This window comes from Gopherus flavomarginatus, chromosome 21 (genome assembly GCF_025201925.1).
Source record: "Gopherus flavomarginatus isolate rGopFla2 chromosome 21, rGopFla2.mat.asm, whole genome shotgun sequence".
NCBI classification, from domain to species: domain Eukaryota; kingdom Metazoa; phylum Chordata; order Testudines; family Testudinidae; genus Gopherus; species Gopherus flavomarginatus.
The window spans coordinates 13,877,336-13,891,179 of record NC_066637.1 but is presented as its reverse complement, the minus strand read 5'-3'; the positions used below and the strand labels follow the sequence as shown (position 1 = coordinate 13,891,179).

At 44.4% G+C, this 13,844-nt stretch overlaps 1 protein-coding gene across 4 annotated transcripts in view; it reads right to left on the bottom strand.

Annotated features, from left to right (window-relative positions):
- The window catches only part of KAZN (kazrin, periplakin interacting protein), a 729,684-nt gene that overhangs the window by 381,949 nt on the left and 333,891 nt on the right, over positions 1-13,844 (bottom strand). The gene's annotated exons all lie outside the window — the stretch shown is intronic.

Below are 13,844 nucleotides of genomic sequence, written 5' to 3'. Positions count from 1 at the left end.
AGCGCTGCAACTTAGGAGGTGTACACATCTGCAGGGCACCACCAGCGCTGCAACTCCCTGTTTGCAGCGCTGGCCGTACTCCCGTTTTGTCTCGGGTGTAGAGGATCCAGCGCTGGTGATCCAGCGCTGGTAATCAAATATAGACACTTACCAGCGCTTTTCTTGACCTCCGTGGAATAAGCAGGTATCCCAGCATACCTGAGGAAGCCTCTGGTAATCAAGCTGGTCTCCTTCCCCGGTTTGCTCTCACGTTCCCCGAACCCCGAGCAAGCAGGTCTCCTTCCCTGAGGTTTGCTGGGTGGTTCCGGGAACGCGAGAGCAAACCGGGAAAGGAGACCAGCTTCGCCGCGGTTTGCTCTCGCGTTCCCCGAACCCCGAGCAAGCAGGTCTCCTTCCCTGAGGTTTGCTGGGTGGTTCCGGGAACGCGAGAGCAAACCGGGAAAGGAGACCAGCTTCGCCGCGGTTTGCTCTCGCATTTCCCGGAACCACCCTGCAAACCGCAGGGAAGGAGACCTGCTTGTTCGGGGAACGCGAGAGCAAACCGCGGCGAAGCTGGTCTCCTTTCCCGGGTTTGCTCTCGCGTTCCCCGAACCACCCAGCAAACCGCAGGGAAGGAGACCTGCTTGTTCGGGGAACGAGAGAGCAAACCGGGAAAGGAGACCAGCTTCGCCGCGGTTTGCTCTCGCGTTCCCCGAACCTCCCTTGAAGCCGCCCAACAGCGCTGCAGTGTGGCCACATCTAACACCACTTGCAGCGCTGGTTGCTGTAAGTGTGGCCACTCTGCAGCGCTGGCCCTATACAGCTGTACTAATACAGCTGTAACAACCAGCGCTGCAAAATTTTAGATGTAGACATGGCCTGAGAGACCTCGCACCTCTCTTTTGCCTGGGCTTATGAAACCACACCCTGATTTCAGAAGCCCCGGCAAAAGACAGTATCATTATACTCGCAACAGGTGTAGAATGGTTACTGAAAGTGCATTTGGCAGACTGAAATCCCGTTGGAGAGCTCTACAGACACATTTGGATTCCAGTAACATCAGTGCTGTCCACATCATTGTGGCTTGTGCTTGTCACAGTCTTTGTGAAGCCAGAGGTGAGCCATTTCCCCGAACGGGACTATGGCAGCGAGGGGCCGCTGGCCCATTACACTCAGCCAGAAAGGGCACCTGTCACCACAGCAACTGGATGCACCCAGGCAACAGATGCTTCGGGATGCTTTGTGCTCCCACCTTATGGAATTGCATGGGCCAAAGGAAGAGGGAGAACAGTATCTGTATGAATGTGCTTCTGGGGCCATTGGGGCGGGGGGGAAGATGATTTCTATGCAATGTATTTATTAATGACATGACCACTTATCAATGGGGGAGGGGGTTGATTCACAGTATGGACTGATGTAAAGAAATTACTTAAGTATGGACTGATGTAGATAAATGTTCTGAGGAATAGTGTTTGCGTATTAATTCCTACTTGTCCCTGCTCATGTGTTTATATTTATTATTTTAAATACACATTGTATAATGTGATGCAGTGATAACAATAAACTTTGTTATTAAAATAAAAAGCTTTATTTACAAACATGTATTAGAAAAGTACAATATTAACCCTCTGCCAAGCAGGTCAGCTGCCAGTACCACACCAAAACACCCATAACAGAACCTTACCCCCCCCCAAAAGGGCATGAACAATGCAAACAGTGAAACCATGTACAAGACAGAAATCCCCTCCTGTTTCATGTCCCCTACCCCCTCGTTCTCCTTTCCCTTCCTTCCCTTTATGCCACACACTCTGAGTGCAGCCCCACAATGTGCTGCTACTGTTCCTGCTGCAAAGCCTCCTCTGGGACCCTTTTCAGCAACGAATCACTCCACTTTCCTCACTCAGCATCTGCTGCTGGCTCCCATTAGTTCTCATGCTGGATTCTGGAGCCAGCAGGGCACCACACCAGCCACCCAGATCCTCGTGAACCACTGCTGGCTCCGTGCTGAGCACAGTCCCCAGCATCCTGTCAAATTGATCATAAAACCATCTCGTGAGTTGCCCACAATATGGTTCTGGTCCCTGATATTCCTGTATTTAGTCTTGGGAACTTAATCTGCTCTGTGCACTGGTCACGGGTCCAGTAAATTTGCAGTGCTGCCAGCTCCTTCAGTATATGCTACTATGCACGATCATTCCTGGTACTTTTACCACTATCCACTGTTTTGCTGGCCTCGCACCAGAGATTTACCAAAACCCGGCAGTGTGCCCATGACCACGAAGCAGTGTACTTTGCAATGGAGACTGACCAGTAGAAGTCTTTCACAAACACAGAAGGGTCTCTGGTGGGGTGTCTGCAGCTCGGTGGTCTAAGAAACAGACAAGGGATTCAAATCTATTTAGGAAAGTGCTTCCCATTAATCCTGCAATAGGTATAATCATGAATCAAAGAGTTGTTTTACCATAGCAGAATAAACGCAACTATTGGACGAGTTACATGAGGGATGAAACCGGTCTCTGATGAATGCACTCAAACTACACTGAAGAGCACGGAGTAGCCAGATGTATTAGATTAGACCGTTGACTGAACTATCCCAGAAACAAGGCATGTCCAAGGAGAAATAGCACATAAAATGGTTCCCTATAAAAAGGACTGAAGTGCAAAGTGGGTTTTACTGCCTTCACTTTGCTTGAAAGCAAAAATAAATGTTATTCTACTCCGTGTTGAGAGGTGTTCACAACCGCTGACAGTCTATAAGGAGTTTTGCTTTTGACATGCTTGGTTTGCTGCCTGTAATTACACAGTTAGGATGCTCCTTTATGCATCTTGGATAAAGTTTTCCAAAGCATCTAAATGATTCAGAAGCCCAAGGCCCAGATCAATAAAGAGACTTAGGTGCCTAAGTCTGCAGTTTAAGTACCTAAGCCCCTGTTTTAGGGGCTGTGATCCACAAAACCCTCGCTCGGCTGATAACTTGGAGCCTAAATTTTTGCTTGAAAGTTTCCAGGGTGCCTCTGAGCACGTGTACTAGGCATCTGGGTGCCCATAGCACATCTAAGCCCCAGTGCAATCAACAAACCAGAGGAAGAGAGGCAAAGGAACATCTGTCTCACCTGAGGGACCCATCTGAGGGATGCTGTCAAGGTTCCTTCCCCACTCTGAACTTTAGGGTACAAATGTGGGGACCTGCATGGACACTTCTAAGCTTAATTACTAGCTTAGATCTGGTACACTGCCACCATCCAGAATTTCAGTGTCTGGAGCACTTTCTGTCCCCCCAAAACTTCCCCCTCCCTGGGTTTCCTTGAGGGACTTCACCAATTCCCTGGTGAACACAGATCCAATCCCTTGGATCTTAAAACAAGGAAAAATCAGTCAGGTTCTTAAAAAGAAAGCTTTTAATTAAAGAAAGAAAAGTAAAAATCATCTCTGTAAAATCAGGATGGAAAATACTTTACAGGGTAACCAGACTTATATAGCCCAGAGGAATCCCCTCTAGCCTTAGATTCAAAGTTACAGCAAACAGAGGTAAAATCCTCTCAGCAAAAAAGGAACATTTACAAGTTGAGAAAACAAAAATAAGACTAACACGCCTTGCCTGGCTGTTACTTACAAGTTTGAAACATAAGAGACTGATTCAGAAAGATTTGGAGAGCCTGGATTGACGTCTGGTCCCTCTTAGTCCAAAGTGCGAACAACCCCCAAAACAAAGAGCACAAACAAAAGACTTCCCTCCACCAAGATCTGAAAGCATCTTGTCCCCCTATTGGTCCTCTGGTCAGGTGTCAGCCAGGTTTACTGAGCTTCTTAACCCTTTGCAGGTAAAAGAGACATTAACCCTTAACTATCTGTTTATGACAGATGCCCACATCAGAATATCCCTTAACACAGTGGGGAGAGCACTCTCTGGAGAGATGGGAGACCTCTGCTCAGACTTGTACTGTTATCATCTGCGCTCCATTCCTTAGGATGACAATGACCATCCGTAACGTTTTGATTATATGATGGAAACGTAACCAAATACACACACTGTGTAGCATTGAAGTGTTTCCTCTTCAAACATTCAAGCCATCACCTCAAGAAGCTGAAAATACACTGGCAAATCAGGACAAGGCCATTCAGACACTCTGGGTACGTTAATAAAGATGGAAAAATTCAAGAAACAAAAGAGGATTCTTCAGGTGAATAAAATGAGAGTTTGTTTTTTCATAGCAGATAAGGCATAATTGCCAAAGATAAAAGCAAATCATTGGGCATGTTAAGGTTACTAAAGTTTATTAAAAAATAAATAATAACGCAGAAAAGAAAGGTGCACGGGAGGGAGACCCTTTTATGATCACAGGATGAAGAATCTGCCTTCTGTAGAGGCTGCTCTCAAATTAAACCACAAAAATACAGCATTCAAATAGCATGGAGGGTCTACTGCAAGCCAGGAAATTCAGAGCCTGATCCTCCTCCTTACCCGAATGTAAATCAGAAGTTGCTCCATTAAGTGAATGGCGATGCACATGTGTAAGGGGTGTGAATTCACCCCACTGACAATGCTCCTATAGCAAACTTCACCCTGCAGAGTCATACATGCCCCTCAAAATACAGCTTTTTACTGGAAGCGCAAACACAGCTCAGTTTGGGGGTGAAGTTGTAAGCAGAATTGTTACATAAATGCAGCTCTCTCCAATACGGGTCTCTGAAGAGGCCAAGAATGATCAGCAAGAGCAGAAGAAAGTGGATCAAGTTATTGGGGTGTTTTAGGACCTTTTTTATTGTTAAGGAGGCAGTGGAATGAGTAACTAGTCATGGTAAAATTATTATGGTCAAAACCTAGGGATGGCCTGTTCTCACTGTTCAGCTCCTGGCCAATGTAGACCAATTTTCATCCCAAGTTATTTAGACGCAGTTAGTTCTATGGAAATGAGGATGGGCAATTTGCTTAGAGGTGATGGATTGACACTTGGCTTAATGAGATCCCACAAACAGTCATTTGTCATAAGCAGCACATTTGCATTGTGTGTATCTGTTTACCTAGGAAAATTACTGGAAAGTCCTACCCATTGCCAGCCAAGAGGCTTGTAGCTCAAGTCTACTTTACGATAACCTTCACTAGCAGGCGGGGTGCTGGAACACGTTTGTATAGTGGGGATGCTGAGAGCCACTGACCCAAACTGTAAACTCTGCCTATAATGGAAACAATTCAAGCCAGAGGGTGTGGAAGCACCTCTAGCCCCCGTCATTCCAGCACCTATTCTAGCTGCGTGAGCAAATCTTGGTGTCACCGTGGAAGTACAACACTCATGGGCTGGGAAATGTGTTTAACAACACCTCAGGGTGTTATTCCTGAGGAGCATCGGAGCCACACTGCAGCAGTTTTGGAAGAAGTGCCTGCTTCTTCGGGCAAGTGCTCAAAGGGATAGATTGAAGGGGTAGGCTGGGACCTGGGTGCACATGGGTGCAAAGAGTTGCTTGTGCCCTAGACTGGAAGAGCTGAAGGAACAGTAAACCCCTTTGAACCAGGTTCATACTCTAAGGCCGTACAGTGGAGCCAAAAATTGGAGGCTTTCAGCAAAAGACAATAATTCTTGTTATGGCCAAGATCACACACTTTTCGATCCCTATAAGAGCATAAGCCAAGCAGCGTCACGTTGACTTTTTACAATTAGGAAAACAAATATATGTTGATTTCTGCAAACGCCATGTTTTTGCAAGAATTAAAAGGCAAGTAAAGATTGTGACTCAAGTCTCAGAGACTCTCCCATTACCCATCCCAGATACAGCCATTACTGGCCCTACTCTGCACCAACGGAGGCATAAATCTTTTTTTACTGTCACAGCAAAAGAGCTATTTATACACTTGAAAGTGTCAGCTCTCCTGGTTTGGACTACTTCTTCCAGGAAAAATGGAGAACCTCACCTTGGAAAGAGATAAAACACACGTCTTCCTACTTTCTGTAGAGCCCTCACAGAACCCAGGAAATTGTATTCCCACCAAATACATGCTTTTAAACTTACACTATTGTCAACGTTATAAAAGGTTCACCCTCCTTCTCTCCAGTGGAGGAAACAAAGGCAAGCTCTTGGATCCTTGAACCAGCAATCATACAAGGAGAGAGACAGGTGAATAATAGAGGGAATATGGTGAAAACAGGTATGTCAAAGGTGGAGGTCTTGGGAGGTTCCAGTTCTGTGCTGACTAATTTGCAGCGTGCATCTCACAGAGGAGGAGCATGAAATTTCAGTTCAGAGGGGGAACTGCCTCCGGGGTGAAGTAATAGGGAGGAATGGTTCTGCCAAAAAGAGAGAGAGAGAAAAGCAGGCAGCAAAGTCACGTACTCAAGGGACAGTGCTTATAACAATGAAGTTAACATAAGCAGAAAGGGAAACAGAGAACTCTCCAAGCTGCAGGTTCAATACAGTCCTAGGTCCGTGCATGTTGAGCCTGCCCTACCCAAAGCCACGTTTGCCACCTCTGTCTCCCAAATAATCCATTTATGGTCTATCTGTGCAAGGAAACTGCAGGTCTTAATTGCCCCCATCCCCACCCTGGCAGCAAGGTCCTCCAGGTCTCAAATTAGCCAGGCTCCAAAGGCCCTCTTCAATGTTCCTGCCACCTCTTGGTAGGCAGGGAAAATCTGTCCCTCCTCAACCCCTCTATAGGCACGGCTTGTATTTTAAATGTCATGGATGTTTGATCACAGGCTCGTACATGGTGAAAAAGGCTTTCACATTTCTTTTGCTTTAAATATAGACCCATCTGTCCTAGCACTTACATCCCAAGTCGATGGTAATCGATAAGATACAATTTCTTTACAATCAGTTCTGTAAAAGGCTCACGGGGAATCACAAGACAGGTGTTAGGAGCATAGACCAGAAAGTCTAATGATAGAAATCCATTCCTCACTTGGTCTTCTAGTGCTGGAATACGGCACCCTCTTTTGGCTCATCTTCTGCACTTGAAAGCGTAGGTTTTAGTTCCCCGTTCTATGTCAGAGTGAGGAATAGAGAGCAGCAATTTAGCTTTCAAACATAGACCTGCCAGCTAATCAGGCATGGTGAGAAGGGAAAGCTATTCCCCAAAAGCCACCTACACAAGGGGCCAATGCCCCAGCCCCCACACCTCACCAAGCAGACTCACACAGAGATTTGCAACTGCGAGTGACAGGACTCTACGCTAATGATAACACTGAGGTATCTTTCGCCAACTGGTCCATCACTGTGGGCGCTCGTTGAGGGGATCTGAGAAAGGGAAAGACTAACAAGATGAGAGGAGTAAGTAATAGATGAGATTATTTAACTCATACAACAAGAGCCTGGCTCATTTGCGCTGAAGCATCATGACATCTTTGGTATTTATAGCCTCGAGCCTGTGCCACATTACATCCTAATAAATAACACTGCAAAGATGTCCTTACTCTAGCTGTAGAGCCAGGAAATATCGTCTCTCTTACAAGCCTCTACTGTCCTAGGTCCTCTTGGTTCACAGTCTCTTATCACCATTATTTAGTCTACAACAACAGCTCTCAGCCTCTTTTGTACTGTGACCCCATGTCCCAGAATTATCCGTTGTTCCTGGTTCCCATAGCCCCACAGTAATTAGCACACCAATCTACAGGGCAGTCCTAACACCTCAGGACTGGTAACTAACGGAAGTGACTTCAGCACAATGGGAGTGCAGGGAACTCACAATGCCAGCAAGCATATCCAGACAATTGCTGGATTGTCCTTCCTTGGAGAGTGGACCCACAGGTCTAGACACCTGCGGGTTTCTCCAGCAGCCTGCTGGGTGGTAACTTCACTGGAAGAAGCAAACACAGCTAAGACCCTGCACACAATAATGAAAATCTCAGGGCAAGCCCAGGTTACGCAGACTTTGCCAAGAGAGTCTAACCCACAGGAAACATTTAATCTCAAACCACTTCTGTGGCTTCCTGATGCAGCATCCTTCCTGAATTTAGGCCCCTATTTTCCTAACTTTTTGTTTTGCTCGCTCTCTCATGGCCTCAAAAGCTCACTGCAGACTGTGTAATATTACTTTGCATTAATACAGAACTTTCACCCCAGCACTTTCTAGAACTTTGCAACCATAGGTGAGAAGTCATCTCTACTTTGCAGACAGATGGACAGACACAGAATGAGGGTTAAGCCAATGGTTTCTTCCACCTGGTTTTTCAGCAATGCCGAGCGCCCACCGCTCCCTTTGACTTCAACATGCATCTCCAAAAATCAGGGACAGCCATTTCCCCAGACTGAGCTCCTACAAACTGAAGCATCAAAATATCAATGGCCACTTTTGAAAACTTTGACCTGAGAGACTTGCCCATAATTATGTAGCAAGATGGCAGGGAAACTGATACTAGAAACCAGATCTCCTAACTCCTGGTAACTTGAGCTAGCTGCTAGTAAACAATGAAGCCCCTGTTCTCCAAAACTCTTAAGGCCTAGGGAAACTTGCCCCAAATTATCTTCAGTCTCTTCCGCTGCTCTTTGTAATTCCTGCTTCTCTCTGTGACATTACCTAGAAGTGAAAGGCTCTCTAGCCCATTTCCAATGCACTGAGCCCTTCAGTCTCCCTCAACATGAATTCTTCAGATATTTGGAAAACGATGCCTCTGGTCAACTGAGTCATCAGGGTATCAAATATAAATATAATTGCTGCTCAGCTACAAACACACATCATCAGTCATATTACAAATATACCGAATTTGCAAGCTGCTGTGTCAGTATCAAATTCTCTTATCTCATGCACGGCTGTCAACAAGAAATTATGAGAATTGAATTTTAATAAGCTGGAGACTAAAGCACTATCATACATCATGCCACCGCTGAATTTTTGTGCATGAATGAAAACAAATAAATAAGGACTGTTTGATGGCTAAATAAAAAAGTATAAGCTAATCAAGGAATGGGAGTTGCATCATTTGACAGAGATCAGGGAATATGTCTTGTCAATGTATTGCTTATGCAAGTGTGAAGAAGCTAGCAAATTGCCAACGCCTATGGAAAATGTTTTAAAATAACAACCTTAAATTCCAAGTCTACATATTTTGGTGTCATTTCAGTTTTTAAAATCGACTGCTCTCTTCTCCCATCCCTTGTTGCAGTTTCACATCATGCATATTCCCTGACTGCATATGATGGGCAAATAACTTTCCAGAGTTAACACCAATGCTATTCTCAGGTGAACTGGCAGGAATTCAGGGTTCGTATCAGCTGCCTTTATGGTAAGTAGTGAATGGGACTAACTTGAAAGGGGAAGTACAACTAAGTATGAGTAAAGGTGGCAGAAACAGGCTGTATGTTTGTAAAGTGCCCAGATACTATGGTGACGGACATGCTCCAAGAATGCAGGCAGATCTGACCAGATGGATATAATCCTTCTTGATCTTTCTGAGATGGGGCTGAGTACCCCACCCTTCACATCCAGGAATCCATGAGTGACCATGGCCCAGTAGTTAGAGAACAGGCCCTGGGACTCAAGAGTCCGTGATCCAGCTCCTAGCTCTACTACCACCACAACCTCAGTTTACTATCAGTTATATCGGAAAAGGGGATATTATTATAGCCAAGCCATCTCCTAGTACAGCTTAATTATGTATGTTTGTAAAGCATTTGGAGAGCCTTAGAGGAAAGAAGCTCTGAGTGTTATTATAAATATTATCCTACTAGTTCTAAAGGAAATTAACTGATTAGGCAGAATTTGGAAAAAGATGTAAGAGGGATATTTTTAATTAAAAACACTAAAAACTGAAGTGTAATGGGGACCTAAAGTGCTGTCTGCAAACTGATATGCTGAGCCTGGAAAAAAAAATCATTTGAACATTATTGTGCGCAGATGCATTTTCCAGTGTATTTAATCGTTCTGCAAACGCGCAACTCACTTCGCCCTCCCTGTTGGACAGGGGGTCAAAGGAAAACGAAGTGGGAGTTACATTGAAAAATATCATAATGATCATTAAGGCCCCAATCATGCAATGAACTCTGTGCAAGAGGACCTCTGTGCCCAACTGGCTTTGAGTGCCTGATATCTGTAGGCTCCTTTCAATATCCCAGCCTTAAAGCTTTGGAAGAACAAAAAGCAAACTACATTGCTAGGAAAATGAACACAGTAGATTCAGAACAACTCTTGCTGATTATTCACAAAGTCACAATAGCACAGATTGCGGAGGTAACTGATTGCCTACTGGGCTAAAGGCAAAGTCTTCCAGGTATAGCAATGAAAGTATAAGATTATTAAAGGAAACAAGAGAAAACTCTATGCGGAATGTCAGGATGATAAAGGTCCCTGGCCCTTTGACATTGCTGAGCACCATAGATGCTACTGAATTTCTCCTAGTACCGAATATGCTGCAGACTGTAGTGGAATAAGGATAATGGGAAATCCCCTAGTAGATCAGTAGGGTGTTAACCCTGCTGTCTTTAAAGAAAAAACACTGTGGACCTTATTCTCAGAAGTGCAGACATGACAACTGTCATCCAGACCATAACTGGGTACTGAACCACGGATCTCCAAAACTAAGAGCATAAGCCTCTACAGCAAGGGTTCCCAAACTGGGGGTCAGGACTTCAGCTAGCAGCAAAATACTAGGGTAAATGGACCAACTCTCTGTTCAAGAATTGTAGTTCCTTGTGGCCCAATCACCAGCTTTCCCATAGATTGTGCAGCAACTCCTTCTGATGGCGGAGTTCGTAGCCGCAGAGTCAACAAAGCACTTCAGCAGAAGTCAATGAAACTAAAATGCAGGTTTAAATGCTTTGCTGAATTGGGGCCGAAGGTGGTACTAAAACAACCATAATATGGGGCCATCGGTTATGGAGCAACCCATGCAGAGTTTGCCTCAAAAATCCAACTAGTTTACTTTTGCAAATCCGCCTGGAACTCCAAAGGTCTAAGCCCAGATGGTGAAATTAACTCCTGTGCAAAGGGACAGCACAATGCCTGTGCACCACTTAAATCAGAGGGTTCAAGTAGGATCTAAGTGGTACATGGACGCCCGGTGCACAGGGGTGAATTTCACCTCCAACGAATTGCTTAACTGATGTAAAGCATAGCAACAAGAACTCAGAACATATGGGGACTAAATGAGACCAGGCGTCTTGTGCTCTTAAAAATGCAGCTAGGGGCCTAAAATACCCAGAAAAATCTGGTTTTAAGCGAGTGCAACTCCATCAGTATCACTAGTGGCTGCTAAAATAGCTAAAATTGCTGCACTAAGAGCTAAGGACATTGAGTGTTAATCTCACCTCCAGTCTGTCCTCACTCTAATGGTGAGGCCAAAGTCACTACAATATTTTCTCCGGTAAGCTTAACACTTTGTGGGATGGGGAGGCTGTCAAGGTTGCTAGGCTGAAATCCTGACTGACCATATGCGTTCAGGCCCATGGAAGCAAACAAACGTTGATCACGTCGCCCCCCACACACACCTCCCTCCCCAGCTGTCCTCAGATGCTCCATCCTTGCCATGCAGTAAGTAAAATTATATATATTAGAGAAAGAAAAGGGATCCTTGAAAAGTATCTCTTTGCTGTTTGCATACAAGAGAAAAATCCTGACAGCAAATCAGAGAAGAGCATCATCATGCACACTGGTTTGTTATTATGGGGTCGCAATCAGTACAATGGTTTTAAAAATAACATTTGCAACAAGTTACGCTGAGTTAACAGCCTTGAAGGACAAAGCCCTTTATTTATCCAACTAACAGCTCCTCAGGTTGTCTAGTTTCAGAGTAGCAGCCGTGTTAGTCTGTATCCACAAAAAGAACAGGAGTACTTGTGGCACCTTAGAGACTAACCAATTTATTTGAGCATAAGCTTTCATGGGCTACAGCCCACTTCATCGGACGCATAGAATGGAACATATAGTGAGGAGATATATATACATACAGAGAACATGAAACGGTGGGAGTTGCCCAACCAACTCTAAGAGGCTAATTAATTAAGATGAACTGTTGTCAGCAGGAGAAAGGCAGGACAGAGCAGTCTTTCCACATGCACTTCCCCATATCCAATGTACATTAAACATGACCTGGAGTGTGCACCTGTATGACCAAGAGAGTTTGGTCAGTCCTCAAGCTCTCTTCTCACACCACCACCCAAGGAGCCTGCAGCATTAGTAGAGATTTTGTAATGCTCTTGTCCATTTGGAACCGGTCCACCAACCAGTTTCACGTAGTCTATCAATCCACTATCAGATGGTAAGAACTTTCAGTTACTACCAAAAGGGGCTGCGTTTGAACCTGTGACTTATGGGTGAAAGGCTTTCTATCCTGTAAGCCATCCCCGATCTCAGTCTCATTGCTTTCCCAAAGTTTATTTACTTAAATCAATGAGCTTGGCAGCCCGGCTATTTGAAACCCACCACAATTAAGTTATTCAAAGGACACAGAGACAGACCTTTACAGGGGGGCTGGAACAATTTGTATAGTGGGGGTGCTGAAGGCCATTAAACCAAACTGTAAACCCTGTATATAATGGAAACCACTTCAAGCCAGGGGGTGCAGCAGCACCCCAAGTTTCAGCACCTATGGATATTTATTTTCAATATCATCCTCCAGAGTGTCCTTTTAAAATTCTTGGGAGAAAACCCAAAGCCTAATACCAGTCTATAGAGCTGACCTATAAAAGCAAACACAGAATGAAATAAAAAGGTTATTTGCCACAACACATAGTAGGACAAATTAGGAAGAAGATACAAAACAGACAGGGAATCTAATCAGCGTTTTGATGAGACAGCGTTCTTCCCATAAGAATGGCAAATGCAATTCACTTCAAATGTAATTTTACACTTAACTGATTGGCTTCTGTTATAAGACTAGCAGTACATGGTTGTAGTTGCATTTAAAATAATAGTCTCCTCTTTAACGCAGGCAAAAAGTAAAATAGAAGTGTTGACTACACCACCACAAACTCTCACTTCAGCAGGAAAAACACCCTCTGTCATCACTCCTACACAGAGAAACCCTGGGCCAAATTTCACTCTTAGGGCCCAATCCTGAGAACTGCCTTGTGCTCTCCACTCCCACTGGGTGGCAGCCGGCCTTCAGTGAGAGTTAAGGGTGGTGCAGAAGCAGGCACCGAGCTACCTGAGTGTAACTCCTTTCAACAACTTCACAGCTGATCCACTGTATATTGATGGTTGATTTCCATTGGTTGCTCCTCACCTCTTATCACTGGGTCCCAAACTCTTTAGATAACAGAAAGATCCCATTGACATGAAATTTGTATTTTGTAATCATGCAAGTAATTATAGATATTAAACAGAAATAAGGCTCTCCGCTGGGCACAAATGAACACTTTGATAAACGGCATTTTTTTTTTAACAGGCTACAACAAATCTATTGTTTTCATTTTATGCTGAGAGTAACACATCAAACTGAATAAGTTCTTTTCAGTCACTCATCAAATTACAAACTACTCAGAACAAACAGCCTTTTCAAAGCATCATTTCAGAAACTACAAACACACACACAAACACACCTGGGTGTTACACAAACAAATCAACTTTTCTGTTGCAAAAAGAGGACAAAAACCAAACAAGTACTTAAGGCTAAAACATTTTGCGGGGGGGGGGGGAGAGGGAATGTAAGAAAGGGATCATAAAAACAACAGCCTATGGGATCTGATGTGCTTTGCTAGCCAAAAGTCTACATTTTCAACCTGAGAATCTAAGCTGATGCCCTCTACCATACATCAACATTCCTATTATCAATCATTCAACTCGAGAAGTAAGATGAAGGGAGGTTCTTCTTCACCTGGTCTTTTGACAGAGCTATTCCAAAAGAGAGTGCTTTGGCTAGTAAATGCCACTAAATTTCAGGGGTAATTTATTTTTAGGCTCAGTTCCTTTAACGTCCACAAGGATTCAGTGAGATTAA